The following is a 15,889-nucleotide window of genomic DNA, read 5'->3' as shown; positions in this document are numbered from 1 at the left end:
GTACTATAGAAAGGGAAGTATTATTAAGTGAGACTTCCTTCAGTAACACAGAATGCAGTGTGTGCGCCTATACATATGACATGTCTAGGGACTTCAGTGAATTTAAGCAAAGGTCATCTAGAGACTTGCAGGAAAAGCAGATAGTGTATTAACTTCAGAATGAGTTACCACCTTTGAGCATGCTTCTGAATATGAATTTTTACAACATCCCAGAAGGAAGTCTAGAGAGTAATTAGATTAATACTCTATGAAGTCATTTTAAGTCACTTAAAATCACGTTAAGAATATAAAAAGAAGGACTTTCACGGCTATACCTTTGTGTCAGTAAATAGTTTATCTTTTATAATTGCTGACCATCTGAAGTGACGAAGAGATTGGACAGGGTAAACTGAAACACTCCCAAATAATGTACTAGATGCAAAATTTGGGGAAGAAAATAAAAGAAAAAACACAAACAAAGAATCACACTTAAGATCACTTCAGTTCTCTGGAGTTGGGAGACCAATACTCAGGGCAGCTTACTCTCTGGAAAAGACCCCGATGCTGGGAAAAATTGAGGGCAGGGGGAGAAGAGGGTGGAAGAGGATGAGATGGTTGGATAGCATCATTGACTCAATGAATATGAGTTTGAGCAAGCTCCAGAAGCTGGTGATGGTCAGGGAAGCCTGGCATGCCGCAGTCCATGGGGTCGCAGAGTCTGACGTGACTTAGCAACCTAACAACAATAACAATAAAGCAAGCATCAGTCAGGTCAAAAGTCAGAAACATGGAAGAAACACGGGCTGCAGGTTCTCTTGTTTGGAAACTTTGGGAACTTGCCCCTTTTTCTTGGGTTTGACATACTCCAAACACTTAATGACTCCCATAGAGGAAATGCTTTTCCAGAAACTCTTCTTCACAATTACTGAGAGCTGAGAATCGCACAGTACATTTTTGGCAGTGAACCTGGGCGAGACTGTTGCCTGGAGCTGCTAGCCCCAAACACTAAGCTTCCCAGCGAATGGTGCTCATCTCAGTAGAAGGCCCCCTCTCCGGAGCCCTACAGGTTCTCCGGCCCCTGCCAACAGCCCTTTCAATCTTCCCCAGGCTCACTGGCAACCCTGCATAACTTGCCAGTGTCTCTCGGCTCCTTCACCTGCAGGGTTTCATATTTCTGTTTGACGCCTAATGTGGACTTTCCTGCGGACTACAAAAGAGCCCTCTCCGGCTGTTTCTCACACGCCGACACAATCGCTCCTCTGTAACTCAGGAGAGGATTAATGATTGGGTTTTATTTGATTGTAGTTTTGATTAATCCTGACTTTGTTTAATTTGTGACCTTTGCTGGACTCCCGAGGGCTGGGAATTAGAAGGCGCACACTGCACCGCTGTGTTCAGAGCGGGCTGAGCCTGCCAATTTACTGCATGCCTCATTAGCCACAAAAGCGATGAAATTTTAGTCCAAACCCAGCTTCACGTTTTTTTTTTTTTCAGGGTATGGGTACAAAATTCCTCTATGAGCTTTTCTTTCTGACTTAAATATAGCAAGCCAATAATTAAGTCTATCCTGGTTAAGCTCGGAGGGTTCTAATTGCAATTGGCAGGTATCTCAGTAAATTACCAAACCCAGGCAAGTCATGTCCCAACGCAGCTGTCGTGACTTCCTGGGTTTAGAATTAGTGTTTGTGAAAGGCTGGGAAAAACCTGACTTTTCCAACTGCAAAAAATTACAATATTCTTTAATACAGCGGTCCCCAACATTTTTGGCACCAGGGACCAGTTTCGTGGAAGACAATTTTTCCACGGGCCAGGGAGGAGGACGTGTTCAGGATGATTCGAGCATATCACATTTGCTGTGCACTTTATTACACCAGCTCCACTCAGATCATCAGGCGTTAGATCCCAGAGGTTGTGGACCCCTGCTTTAATAAACTTGTCTTTGGAATTAAAACCAAATTTATATGAATAAATTTATCCTAGTTTGTGTTTAAGATTTAACACATTGTGGAAAAGTTGCTGTAGCTTTTCATTATTTACTATTTGAGAATCAGTTATTTAGAATGCTTCTATAAATCATTTGTAAGACAATATTCTATATAAAAATTGCACTTTCTGGAGCTGCCAGAATCAACGAATTATAAGACACTGTACAAGATGCCCCTTTCTGTGATAACTCAATTCTGCTGATTCAAAAAGGTTCATTAAAGAATGAAAAAATGTACGTGCATGTGCACTAAGTCACTTCTGTCACGTCCGACTCGGTGTGACCCTGTGTACAGCAACCCGCCAGGGTCCTCTGTCCGTGGGATTTTCCAGGCGAGAATACTGGAGTGGGTTGCCATGCCCTCCTCCAGGGGATCTTCTTGACCCAGGCATTGAACCTGCGCTCCTGACATCTCCTGCGCTGGCAGCCGGGTTCTTCACCGCTGGCGCTTTTGATGCAGGAAAGGGCCAAAGCTCACTGTGTGAGCCAATGCCTTAAACCCTGCATTGTACAGAAAGCACCCTCTCAAGTCCCAGTTCTGTTGAAGAAGGGCTGGTACTTAAAGACATTTGAAAGCAATTTCAGTTTCAAACATTTTTATATTAAAAAAAAATTTCCTCCTTAGTCGACGATTACCTCACTTTTACCTAATTCAGCAACGATTTTTAAACAATGATTTTTACTTTTATCTTCTCTCCAAAACATTCAGCTTTAGTTTCACAAAAATTTTTTTTTTCTTACAAGAATATCATTGGTTTCATAAAAGATAAAAAGCATGATTACAATATCCTGAATAAGTGGAATAAACAAGAATGGAAACAAACTAACTTAAGCAGTCACTCAGCAAGTCAGCTGCAATGCCTGGGGGTGTGTCAGGAGTGGTCTCACAGCTGTCCTAGCTCTTAGTCCCTGTCTGGAGCAGAGAGAAAATACAGCCTCAATTAACCTGGTAAGCAGGTTAAGGGTTAAGCAGAAGCTGGTCCAAAAGGCTTCTCATATATTTAATATTAATAGTAGTCCTCAGTTACCCTAATAGTGCACACTAGGGTAAAAAAAAAAAAAAAATGTTACTATTCCAAACTGTGGGTCTGTGCTTCTAGAGATAAAATAATTGCTATCAGTTTTTATGAAGTGATGAAAGGAGAAGCCATGATTCATGTTCTTGTCTTCCTGTAAACTCCATTACACCATCTGTCTCTTATCTATTTCTATCATTCAACAGGCCAAATCAAGAATAAAATGAACAGACTATTTTACAGGTAGAACAGCACGTGGAAAGGAAAAAGTCTAAGGATAAACTTGGGACAGGCCACAGCTTCAAGTTTTAAAAACTTAAAGAAAACCCTCTGAGTATGCTACTTACTCTAAAAACCAAAGAAGAAACAGAAGACAGAGGCATAAGGCCCTCATGGAACCAGACAGTTAGGCAAGTTTCATCTGGAAAAACGTGGAGGCTTCACAAGAGGTAAAACTGACACCAACAAGTGGACAGATTAAAGCAAAACAGATGAATGAACAAAGAAAGCTGCCACAATTACTTTTTTTTTAAAAGTTACATATCTGAATCTAATTAGAGACGGTTGCCATTATCCTTCTAACACGAATGTGAAAATAAACTAAATGCTCGTGGCTTACATTTTCTCTAGAAGGAGAAAGGTTTGACAGTAAATTATATATTTATGTCTTATACAGTTCCATGTGATTTAATTAATGCATGAAAGAAAAAAAAAACTAGTTTAAGTTTAAAATACCTGTTATGAGTCCAGTAGGCCAGTCACTGTGCACTTGTGTACATTTTTAAGGACAAGTTTCTTGAAGTAGAGTTGCAAAGTCAAAAAGGTCTGCTTTTAAAGCTTCTGATAAATAAACCCAATTTCACTGCAGAAATGCTTAATAGCTTAGTCAGGCTCATAACTTACTGTATATACTTTAAAACATATTCTTACTGTAATGGCGGTGTTATCATATCTGTCCTTTTGTGTGAGATATTTGAGAAAGGCATCTTTTAATTTTCTTTTGTCATACGTGACACAATATTTTCCCGTAGTGTTACTGGCCATCTGCATTCATATTTTGTTCATGACGCATTCATATTCTTTGCCCACTTTTCTATTAGCACCAGTGTTCTCATCTCACAGATGAAGAAACAGAGGCCCAAAGAGGTTAAATAACTTTCTGAAGGCTCTTACAGTGAATGACTCATATTCCTGGAGTTAAAATTTTGGTATCCTTCTCATCTTTCTAACAGAGTGTGTGCAGGAAGCAGGCTGAAGTCCTGATGGGTGGTCATCTCTGAATCAGCCCGAATGAAGGATGCTCACCACCTGCATAGGTCCGTGCCCACCACTACAGCCAAGGAGACAGAACAATACCTGAAAAGAATATTTGAAATTTTGGGAAAAGTACTGAAACGGTCATGGGAAAAAAGTCTACTTTTTTGTTTAGGATCCTCTTCACACATATTCTGCTCAATTTTGTATACAGTTTGAATTAGGAATGGGAGGCGAGTAGGGGATGCCTCTGAAGGCCTGATGCTGGTCCTGTCATCCCATCTAAACTGAGGAGTGGAACTGCTGGGCACAGTGGAGCGGTGACACAGTTCTCAACAGGAGGGCTGGCTGCCTGTCCAAACCCACAGCCTCACCCTTGTTTACTAATGGGATCTGGATTGTGAATGGGAAAGAACAGTGAAATGTTGAAAACCAAACTCAATTCCTGTGAAAGAATGGAACTACTCAAAAAGAGGGAGGATGACTGAAGCCTAAAAATACATATGATTTAACAGACAGGGGTACTTTTTCAAGGAGTAATGAAACAATCAGCCGAAGTCAATATATTAAATTATGTATGTAAATAGATTAAAATGTATTTTTAAAAACAATGGCTTTTCTTCTCTGAGAAATAAATACATTCTGAAATCATCTCCAATGGGTTAGGAGGTCAATAAGCAAACATGCCACTTTCTTTCACTTGTTTCTAACATCCTTCCTGCTTAAAACCAGAGGTCAAGCAGAGGGCACCGAAGGGCATTCAGTTCAGTTCAGTCGCTCAGTCGTGTCCAACTCTTTGCGACTCCATGAACTGCAGCACACCAGGCCTCCCTGTCCATCACCAACTCCTGGAGTTCACTCAAACCCACGTCCATCAAGTCGGTGATGCCATCCAGCCATCTCATCCTCTGTCATCCCCTTCTCCTCCTGCCCCTAATCCCTCCCAGCAACAGTCTTTTCCAATGAGTCAACTCTTTGCATCAGGTGGCCAAAGTATTGGAGTTTCAGCTTTAGCATCGTTCCTTCCAAAGAACACCCAGGGTTGATCTCCTTTAGAATGGACTGGTTGGATCTCCTTGCAGTTCAAGGGACTCTCAAGAGTCTTCTCCAACACCACAGTTCAAAAGCATCAATTCTTTGGCACTGAGCTTTCTTCACAGTCCAACTCTCATATCTATACATGACCACAGGAAAAACCACAGCCTCGACTAGACGGACCTTTGTTGGCAAAGTAATGTCTCTGCTTTTCAATATGCTATCTAGGTTGGTCATAACTTTTCTTCCAAGGAGTAAGCGTCTTTTAATTTCATGGCTGCAATCACCATCTGCAGTGATTTTGGAGCCCCAAAAAATAAAGTCTGACACTGTTTCCCCATCTATTTGCCATGAAGTGATGGGGCCAGATGCCATGATCTTCGTTTTCTGAATGTTGAGCTTCAAGCCAACTTTTCACTCTCCTCTTTCACTTTCATCAAGAGGCTCTTTAGTTCTTCTTCACTTTCTGCCATAAGGGTGGTATCATCTGCATATCTGAGGTTATTGATATTTCTCCCGGCAATCTTGATTCCAGCTTCTACTTCTTCCAGCCCAGCGTTTCTCATGATGTACTCTGCACAGAAGTTAAATAAGCAGGGTGACAATATACAGCCTTGACGTACTCCTTTTCCTATTTGGAACCAGTCTGTTGTTCCATGTCCAGTTCTAACTGTTGCTTCCTGACCTGCATACAGGTTTCTCAAGAGGCAGGTCAGGTGGTCTGGTATTCCCATCTCTTTCAGAATTTTTCAGTTTATTGTGATCCACACAGTCAAAGGCTTTGGCATAGTCAATAAAGCAGAAATAGATGTTTTTCTGGAACTCTCTTGCTTTTCCCATGATCCAGCAGATGTTGGCAATTTGATCTCTGGTTCCTCTGCCTTTTTTAAAACCACCTTGAACATCTGGAAGTTCACAGTTCACGTACTGCTGAAGCCTGGCTTGGAGAATTTTGAGCATTACTTTACTAGCATGTGAGATGAGTGCAATTGTGAAGGGCATTCAGCAGTACTAAATTCAGAACAGAAACTCTAATGGTGTATGCCACCACAGCCCTATCACAGATAAACAGTCCCGCTTACACCCATTGTTGCCCTCAATGGAACCATACAAATGGCAGCCACAAACAGAAGAAAATGCACTGCTAACGGAAGAAATTATGCTATCCAACATCCAAGCTGAGACACAAAAGACAAAATGCAATTATGTAACCCTGGGTAGCATAACCAATAACTGGTTTAATTTTCCCTACTACAAATCCAATCACAAAGTCAATGGAAACATTTTTATATTACTCAAACATAATCAAATTCCAGTCTATTCAGCTGTTGAAAACACTTTTGGTTATATAATGTATCTCCACAGGAAGGAAGAAAGGCATGATTAGTTCAAGAGAAAGAGCCGGAAAGATAATTGATAACTCTATACAATAATGCAACTACTTTTTTTTTTTTTTTGAGCAAAAAAAACCAAAACAAAACCATAATAGTGCTTATTTAGTTCCACTCCAGGAAATTCCTAGTCTAAAATAAGTTGTACACGTTAAATTCTGGTAACCCAGAACCCATACAGGAAAAAAGCCTGTGATACATGCAGGCAAAGGAAAGACTCCTTTTAGTAAAGCAACAATGGATTTAGATTACAAGTGACAATAAAAATTGTACTGATAAACTATTTTCCTAGACTTATCTAGAAAGACCAAAGGCATGTCCCTCTTGTTCTCTAAGTTCATAAAGCCTTTAGTATCTTATGACCAGAAAACATTCCTTACCCTTGATCATCTCAGCTCTACTATTTGAGGTTTCTGCAACCGACTCTATGAACCAAGAAACACTGCCACCTTAGATTTCTAATGATAGTTACCAACCTACTTCACATGATGCAGCTGAAACAGTAATCTGAGGGATCTGGTTCATTCATAACAAATGAGACCAAAGACTATCTCAATGGGAAAATAAGAAAGCAGTGTATCCATGTCAATCACTACATTATATGAAGTCATAATTATAAAAATTAACAAGAAAGAAGGCAAAAATTACAATTTAAGGCAATTACCTCAGGATTCACATGTAACATCCTTGACACGGGCTCGGAGGCTCTGTGTGATGTAAATCTTGCCCATCTCAGGCATCCTGAATACTCCACCTCACCTTGCACGCTATCTCAATGGCCTTCATCAGACCCTTGAGCACTCTCAGCCCACCCACCACTGGGCCTCTCCTTATGCTGACTCTGCTGCCTAGGAAGTTCTGTTTTTCTCTAATACCTTTCCATCAGACAGCATTCCTACCCATGCCTCAGGTCCTTCTTCAATGTAGATCTTTCAATTATTTCCAGTGGTTTTCCAGCTTACTGAGCTATTACTAATGTATTAAGACTCCTTCGTTCGTCAATGCACTGTTATTTCTGTGCTTCACTCACGTAGAGGCTGGATCCCTCAATGTGAGTCCTTGACTCTTGTAATGGTATTTTTGTGCAGGGACAGTCGTTCAAGCTGATGTTTCTGGCGGAGAGAAGAGTGCTAGGGAGCCCCAGGTCGCCACTGTGCTGACACCATTTCCAGTCTTAAATGCCAGCTCACCCAGAAGATCACTGCAGAGGAGCTCAGATTCCTTGTTAGGAATTTTAATTTAATACTAAACTTATTGTTAATTAGATATTACAATCATAACTAAATTCCTACCTGCTTAACATGCCCTCATATCAACAGAGTATTAGATAAAGGGACTGAATATATCTTGTTCAAAATTACACTGCCTGGAAAATCCCATGGATGGAGGAGCCTGGTAGGCTGCAGTCCACGGGGTCGCTAAGTTGGACACGACTGAGCAACTTCACTTTCACTTTTCACTTGCATGCATTGGAGAAGGAAATGGCAACCCACTCCAGTGTTCTTGCCTGGAGAATCCCAGGGACAGCGGAGCCTGGTGGGCTGCCGTCTATGGGGTCGCACAGAGTCGGACACGACTGAAGCGACTTAGCAGCAGCAGCAGCAGTACAGTTCCTGAAACACAGGTATTACTATAGATGTTTATTAAAACAGAAGAAAGAAACAAAGACTAGGAAAGAAGAAGAGAGAGGGAGAGGAGAGGAGAGGATGGGAGGAGTAAGAACTAACTGCAACACTTACTGGAAAAACTGTTCCGCTGTTGAGTATGTTTATGAAAAATAAGCCAAGATATTGCACCACTTTTTGCAATGAAAAAGATGGGCTATATATATACTAACATAGCATAATTTAGGAGAAGGCGATGGCACCCCACTCCAGCACTCTTGCCTGGAAAATCCCATGGACAGAGGAGCCTGGTGCGCTGCAGTCCATGGGGTCGCTAAGAATTGGACATGACTGAGCGACTTCACTTTCACTTTTCACTTTCATGCATTGGAGAAGGAAATGGCAACCCACTCCCGTGTTCTTGCCTGGAGAATCCTAGGGACAGGGGAGCCTAGTGGGCTGCTGTCTATGGGGTCGCACAGAGTCGGACACGACTGAAGCGACTTAGCAGCAGCAGCAGCAGCAGCATAATTTAATAAGCTGGACTAAGCATTATGTATCACTCTTTGGACTGCAACGAGATCCAACCAGTCAATCCTAAAGGAAGTCAACCCTGAATATTCATTGGAAGGACTGATGTTGAAGCTCCAATATTTTGGCCACCTGATATGAAGAGCTGACTCATTGGAAAAGGCCCTGATGCTGGGAAAGACTGAAGGCAGGAGGAGAAGAGGGCGACAGAGGATGAGATGGCTAGATAGCATCACCGACACAATGGACATGAATTTGAGGAAACTCTGGGAGACAGTGGAGGACAGAGGAGCCTGGCAAGGTATAGTCCACGGGTTCACAAAGAGCTGGACAAGATTTAGCAACTGAACAACAACCACCACTCTACTAGCTACAACTTCCCAGAAACCATCAAATGCAGGGACAGACTGATAGAAATATGCTATCAGAGTAACTACTGCTCAACCAAGGTCGGTCTCACGCCCCTAACTCCACTGCAGTTTGAGAAGAGCAAACATGAATATATTTAACACCGTATGAATGGAACAGGGAAGAGAAGTCAGTGGTCCCTTTTTCTTGGAATGCAGTTGTATCTGTTATAGGGCTCCTGGAAATCCCAGGTTGCCCAAGCAAGCACACTTAAGTGAGAAGGAAGATTCAGACCCTGTGTGTCTATCCTCAAAGTTCACATCAGGAATGACACCCGACTGCTAGAAGTTATGAAACACCAACTTGATTATGAGCCTCCTGAATCCCTGTGAAACGTTCCCCCTCCTCTCAGGATAACATTCCTCATTCTCCACGTCTGCCCCTCAGCTCCCAGCCTCACTCCCATGAGAGTTATCTGACTGGCAAGTTTTGACGAGGGAGATAAACAGGCTCCTTTCAGTCCTTCTGCTCTCCTGCCTTCTACACAGAATGTATGTCCTGTTCTCTGCCTGTAGTCATCAGCTGTGCTTTAATTCAGGAGAGAAACATCACGAAGGCTTGGTCTTGGCTGCAAACATAGTCACGTACTCTAATCAGCTCTATCAGTATGAAGACTGCTGTCGTTGTTGAGTCGCTCAGTTGCGTCGACCCTTTGCCACCCCAAGGATGTTAGCCTGCCAGGCTCCTCTGTCCCTGGAATTCTCCAGGCAAGAATACTGGAGTGGGTTGCCATTTCCTTCTCCAGGGGAACTTCCCGACCCAGGGATCAAACCCACGGCCACGTCTCCTGCACAGCAAGCAGATTCTTCGCCTCTGAGCCACCTGGGAAGCCCAGAATGCAATAGGATACCACAGTAATTTCACCTGGAACTTTTTATTAGCCTATGGTTTGGTTCTGATCGAACCCGTGAAACGCAGAGGTCTAAGTTAAAAGCCTCTATTTACAACAATTCTTTAAGAAGCTGAGTCGAGAAGGAATACCACAGGGGATATGATCCCTGTGACCTACAGAGCAAGTAAAAATGCTCAGTTTTAAATAAAAACTCTTGGGAAGTATAAAGGAATCATTGATGTAACTAGCCAGTGACCGGTGACTGAAAGGCTGCTCTGGTCTTAGTTTAAAATAAAAACAAAGCACAGCTCTGGAATCTTTCTTATGCTTTAAAAGTGAAAACAAAGACAAGATGGGGAAGCCCCCAATGCTAAAACACGGTAGGAAGAGAAGATAATGCTGTGGCCAAGACATGCCTTCACACCAACAACAGCCCAGGTGAATACAGGGAAGAGTCAGTTCATTCAAAGTCCAATGTGCAGGGCCCCCCTGGTGGCCCAGTGGTTGGGAACCCACCTGCCAATATAGGGGCTGCTGCTGTTGCTGGACATGGGTTCAACTCCTGGTTTGGGAAGATCCCACATGCCGTGGAACAACTAAGCCCGTGTTCCCCAACTCCTGAGCACTAAAAATCAACAACTACCTTATCTAATGTGATTCTACAGTCTCACTAAAGCATTCTGTTCAAAACTTCAGAGCAGGGGTATGGAGGCGGGGTAAGGTTGGGGTGGTGTCTCATACAAAGACACTGACAACCGCTGACACTGGTAATATAGCCCTCGTCTCCATGACAACAGAGATGGGTGTGAGTGACCTCTGGTGGGTGACACATGGGCTTCCGGGCTGCTCTTCCTCTGGACCCATCTGGGCATCCCAGAATGGTGGCTGGTAAGAAGAAGGATCTGCCCGCTGTCCCTGGATGAACTGTCCCCAAAACAAGCATGCTGAAGCACTTCCACTGTTTGCATGTAATGGATACATCAAAGTCTGTATGTGTTGTGCAATTATCTGGATACTTTCTAACAGATGGAGCAACAGTAAGAGGGGAGGAAAACACTCCCTCAATTAGCACAGGCCCAACTGGATGTGTGTATCTGTTCTGGTGAAGAAGCCCTCTGATGAGGTCCTCTTCCACATCTGGAACCACTGACAGCCTGAGCCACAGGGCTTCATCCCCAGCAGAACGGGCCGGAGGACCCACTTAATAACACAACGACTTGACCCTGGTGCCTTAGGGTCTTCATACTGAGGGGTTTAGTCACGTTAAGCCTGCCTATAAAAGAAAAATAAAACAACTTAAAAAAAATCAGACCTAGAAATAAAAAGAAATGTCCTCCGGCACAATTTTATGTGGGGAAATGGAAACACACGAGTACAGTGTGACTGTCTTATCTCTCCAAGAGATTAGTGGCTAGAAAGCGTCACTCCTCTAGTTTCTGCTTTCATACAGATGGGTTGTGCAATTACCACATGGAACTAGCCCCCTGAATACCACCTGGTCTACTTCCCAGCAGCGAATTCCACTCCCATGCTTGTCATGGCTCATTTGGACAGCACAGTGAGTCTCCTCTGTGGGCCTGCTCCCAGAGCCCACAGAGTCTAAGACAGAATGAGATACGAAGGTGTTTATCATGAGGCAGAATGGAACTCGGAGCCAAAGCAACAGGAGCTCTGTATCGTGAGCAGGCTGGGAACAGAAAGGTTTTTTTCTTTACAGTATACTGGAAAAATAAACTATTCCACAACACACACAGAGTTTGGGTAAAGGTGAAAATTCTTAGGCAGAATCGACTCCCCACCTTACAGAAATTTAAGAGAACAAAACAACATTTAGAAACAGAGACGAAGAAGGGCCAGCACATCTTTCATCACTCCCTCTTGCTGCCTTTCCACATAAAATTTTGGTTTAAGAGAGTTGTAATTTACCCCATCCCTGAAGAAATGGCAAAAACTTTGCAACAGATGTTCTGTCTAAAAAGTAGCAATCAAAGTCCTTGTTATGGATTTTGAAGACTTCAAGAAGGAAAAGTATGTAAATATACAAAAAATAAAAGGCCAAAAAAATTGACAGAAGGAAAAAACCAAAATTTTGAAAATAAATTTGGTTTAAATGGGAACTTAAATTTCTGATAAATATTACGAACTAAGCCAACATATAAGGACCCTTCCCTCTTGCTCCAGACTCATGAAAACACTCCATAAAACAGAAAATGACAATGAGGGATCAAGCATGAGCTAAAATAACCCAGAAGTGCCCATATTCATGATAGCAGTAACTGAGCTATCTAGAAATAAATCTAATAAGAGATGTGTGAGAATTTTGCTGGCAAAATGCACAAAATACCAATGAAGGTCATAGAAGAAAACATAAATGGATAAATAGGCTATGTAAGTAGATGGCAAGACTTACTGTTATAAAAATATCTAATTTTGCCTGTTACGTCTATAAAAAATGCAAATTCTTATCAAAGTCCCCAAAGGAATTTTTTTCAAGAAGAATCTAGTCAGTGTCACTGTAAAATTTCTATGAAAGAGTAAAGTTCCAGGTGATTCTGACTGAAGAACACTGAGGAGATTTCTGTCCAGGAATTGAAACAGGGTCTCCTGTATTACAGGCAGATTCTTTACCCTCTGACCACCTTTACCATTCTTTACTTCCTGCTACCGCAGAAGCCCTGCCTGTCATACACCAGAACTTAAAACAGTATATAAAACAGTGACCAACTAACACGGCCATACAGGTGAATGGAAAACCACACGGAGTCCAGAAACAGTCAGGCATACACAGGCACCTACCATATTACATGGATGACATTACATGCTTTCCACAGAGGAAAACTGAAATGAAAAACTCTCTTCACATAACACATTTCAGGTATTTTAGGCTTTCAGGAAACAAAACCTTCAGACAAATACAATTCTATAAAAATATCTGCCTTTCACACACACACACACACAAGACAATGCATAGACAGCTTGATTCTTTTTCTAAAAAAGTAAATAAATAATATCCAAACACACATTTGAATCAACCATACTAGCCCTGTTCTGTCCCAACGGACAGCCATGTTTTATCTAAGACTAATACATGCTTATTATGGAAAAATTAGAAAATGCAACGAGTATGAGAAAGAAAGAAGAGAAAGATCCATATTTCCACCATTCAAAGATCAGTACTTTTAACATTTTGAGGATTATTCTTCCCAGTTTTTATTATCTTTGTTAAAAATACACCCATATATGCACAGAAAAATCAGTTTTATAGTGTGGGTTCTGCCTTTTTTTTTTACTTAACATTGTATCGTGACTATTTCCCCAATGTGTAAGATATTTTTTGAATGAGTCACTCACACTTTTATGAGAGAACTGTCCTGTTTTTACTGTCTCTTTTCATAACATTAACTGTCAATTCCAGATTTGGAACACCGGATAAAGGCAATTAAGACACATTCGAGGATTATAAATATTTTATAAGTGAGCTAAGAAAATGCAAACATATAGGAAATATAAACAAGCAAGACAGCATGATAAAAACAAGAAATGGTGAGAGAGAAGGAAGGTGTGCAGGGTAGATGTGGCTGAAGACAAGGAAGACCAACGGGACTGTGGTCTGTCTGGAATGTTGTGAGCTTGAGAGACAACACCAAAGTGATCCCAACCCCCGAGCCCAAGTGGGCAGCTGTGCTCTGGTAGGTTCACTGCAGAGTGTACACTGCCCTCTCCGTAAAGCTAAGCTTAATTTAAGATCAAACTGCTGTCTCTGCTAGGCAGTAACCACCCTGCTCTGGAGACCAACAGTATCTCCAATCAAACACATATGGCCACAAACATTGAAAAGAAGTAACTTAATTCTTCGTGGAAAATTATACCAACGTCCACGGGTCCTGGGAGAATGTCATTATGTGGAAGAAAAGGCAAAGAAGAAACAGAACGAAGCCAGCCATCACTGCTTCCGCACACACAGCAAAGACATCCTCTGCTAAGAGGAGGGGTTCACCTGTTCCCCGACAGTGACTCTGGTATAAACTCGAGGTGTACATTACAGATGTTTCCTCGGCAACTGTTCCTATCCTGACAGGCATCCTAACAAAATAGCTTCCTAGAATATTAAGCCAGAGAGAAAAGAACTCTAAAGAACTCCGGATCTAAACAACGTTCCATCTGTCTTAAAGGTTTAATGTGCAGAAAGGACAAACAATATGCAGGCTGTTTAAAACCATCAGTGATCTGGTTACAAATCCTCTTAGAACACATAATGGGAGAGTGATTCGGCACAATTCAAAGAATATTTACTGAGTGCCAGTGTGCTGGGTACTGTGCTTGCTGCTCAGAATTCAAGATGAGCAACACTTCCAAATGTCAGGAGTATAGAGGAAGCTGACAAAGTTTACAAATCAATGATTAATGCAATAGGGTAAATCCTACAGAAACAGACAAAATAGCCTAGAAATTTAACGATCATCTGCAGAGTTACATACGAAAATCCTTTTCATGTAAATACCTTATACCTTTACCATTCATTTTCTTCATGGTATCTGTTGAAGAACAGCCTTTAATTTTGATGATGTACAACTGATCAATTGTTTTCTTTTATGGTTAGTATATTATATGTACTAAAGAAAAGTTTTTGCCTGTTTCAAAGTTTCCCACTTTCTTCCAGAAGTCTGTGGTTTTTCCTTTTATGTTTAGGTATATGATTCACTTTGAATTAATTTCTGCATATGTATGAGGTCCCTACCTCACTTTACCCTACGGACATTCAGTTGTATCTGCATCATTTATTTTATTTTTTTAACTTTTTATTTTTTATTGGAGTATGGCTGATTAACAATGTTGTGATAGTTTCAAGTGAACAGCCAAGGGACTCAGCCGTCCATACACATGTATCCATTCTCCCCCCAAACCCCCTCCCATCCAGGCTGCCACATAGCACTGAGCTGTATCTGCATCATATAGTGCTTCCTGCTAAATTACACTGGTGCCTGTGACCGTGTACCAGTGGGTCTGTAATATATTCTCTATTCTGCTCCGTTCTTCTACATGTCAGCCTTCACACCCTTCTACACTTTTTATTACTGACTGTATACCAAGACTACAAGTCAGGCAGTAAAAACTGACTCTGTTTTTTGGCTAGATCCACCGCAATTTAATGCAAATTTAAAATTCCAGTTTTGTGAGTTTCTACAAAAAGCTCCCTGTGACACTGGCTGGGATTGTGCTGCAATAATAAATGAACTTGGGGGAAATGGGCAGCTTAAACTTTGAATAATTCAAATCATGAACTAGGCATATCCCTGTATTTTTTTAGATATTTTTTATTTTCTCTCATTAATATTTTGGGGTTTTCTATGTAGACATCTTGTGCCATTTCTATTAAATTTATTCTGCAGTGCTTTACGCATTTCGATGTCATCATAAATAACATTTCCTAAAATTTCAGTTTCCATTTGCTGATTGTGAACATAGAGAAAAACAACTGATTTTTATGTGTCGCTTGATGATTATACTGTCAGTGAATAAAGACAATTCTGCTACTTCCTTCTGAATTTTATTATTTCCTGATGTACTGCAGAACTAGGCTATCTGATATAATAATGAACAAGGGACTGAAGTGGGTATCTTTGGGTCTGTCCCTTCGCAATGGGAAAGTGTTCAACTTTCATCATCTGTTTCCTCAACTCCTGGCCCCTGTCGTGACATCACAACAATCACGCCCCATGAAAACACACACTGAGGTGTCACAGCAGACCCTCAGCTTCTCTGAACTCTCACAGTCAACATTTACTGATGGTTCAAAGTAGGAGGAAACAAGAGATGATGTCAGCTTAAAGCGCTGGCTGGGCTCAGAACGTCTA

General features: G+C 41.6%; 1 protein-coding gene across 12 annotated transcripts in view; it reads right to left on the bottom strand.

Moving 5' to 3' along the window:
• The window catches only part of ERC1 (ELKS/RAB6-interacting/CAST family member 1), a 269,160-nt gene that overhangs the window by 99,340 nt on the left and 153,931 nt on the right, over positions 1-15,889 (bottom strand). The gene's annotated exons all lie outside the window — the stretch shown is intronic.

This window comes from Bos taurus, chromosome 5 (genome assembly GCF_002263795.3).
Source record: "Bos taurus isolate L1 Dominette 01449 registration number 42190680 breed Hereford chromosome 5, ARS-UCD2.0, whole genome shotgun sequence".
Taxonomy (NCBI): domain Eukaryota; kingdom Metazoa; phylum Chordata; class Mammalia; order Artiodactyla; family Bovidae; genus Bos; species Bos taurus.
The sequence above is the reverse complement of the archived record's forward strand: the minus strand, read 5'-3'. Positions and strand labels throughout refer to the sequence as shown.